Raw genomic sequence first — 1,312 nt, 5'->3', positions numbered from 1 at the left:
GAAGAAAATTGTGATTTTGAAACTAAGGAACTGAAGGTGATATCAAAGAAGAAAAAGGTATAATATTAGAGAATACATGCTATGCATGCTGATGCATTCATGATGCTATGAAACTTAGTGACACAGTATATTAAAAGTAANTGGTATGTGAAAGGAAAGTCAAAGAAGTTGACTGTGACAGAATTAACTTTTATATGATTTTGAAATAAGAAATTTAAAAGATNAAAATGATCTAATTTTCATTTTATTTTCCTAGATTGACTCTTTTTAAAGCTCTGATTCATGCCTTTTGACTTAGNAAGTGTGATTTTTAAATAAGAGATTTAAATTTACTACATTGATCATCCTTGAAAGTCAATTAGAATATAANTATTAGTATTGAGACCAATATGAATTAGTTTAGTATAAATTGGTGTTTGTTACAATTTTACTAAACATGAGCAAGTTCCAAAGTAAACAANATATGAGAAAATAAGCAGGGGGTTTTACTTTTTGGTGTAACATAATATTTACAGCCTTTAAATATGAAATAGAAAATTTCTAGAATTCAATGCATTCATTAAATACTAATTGATTTTTATTGATTTGATGATAGAAAAATAGTCATACATTTGACCCTTTCTCATCGTATTCTTGCTTCATCTTTAGATGGTTATAGATAATATAATATAATATAATATAATATAATATAATATAATATAATATAATATAATATAATACCACACTAGCAATTTTGATTATATACAGTTGTGCAAGTATGGGGATTGCACAGGGAGAAGCCCTGGAATGATCAATGCCAAGAATAGTGGCATTAGATTAGTGCAGATATAGAATATTTTTATATAGTTACTTGTACATTTATAACCCTTATGCTGTTATTTTGTCATAGAAAATATGTTTATTTTTTTCTTAGTTCATAGAATCTTCCAAAGCAATTTCAACTCTTCTGTAATCAATCTTCCCTTCTCCATCCTAGGACTTCAATTGNCTATGTTACTTTTATAGTTTACCTGCTGACTTTTATCAGCTGGAAAATGANTGTATTCTTTTAACATGATTATGACATTTTCTAATTTAGATAGAGGATGATGAACTAATCAGTTATAGAAAACAGGATTTGACATTGTAGAGATACTCAATGAAGTGTGGCAAAGCAATTGAAATTGGGATAGTTCAAAANAGGCAGAGAAAGTAAAGAGGAAGAAGTGAGAAGAAGCAAAGATAGGAAGGAATAAAAGTGAATGAAAGTGGAAGGACACAGAATTGGGAGATATGAAAAATGTAGAGGAATTTTCTATATTCTGAATTGACT

This window comes from Mus caroli, chromosome 2 (assembly GCF_900094665.2).
Source record: "Mus caroli chromosome 2, CAROLI_EIJ_v1.1, whole genome shotgun sequence".
NCBI lineage: Eukaryota > Metazoa > Chordata > Mammalia > Rodentia > Muridae > Mus > Mus caroli.
The sequence above is the reverse complement of the archived record's forward strand: the minus strand, read 5'-3'. Positions refer to the sequence as shown.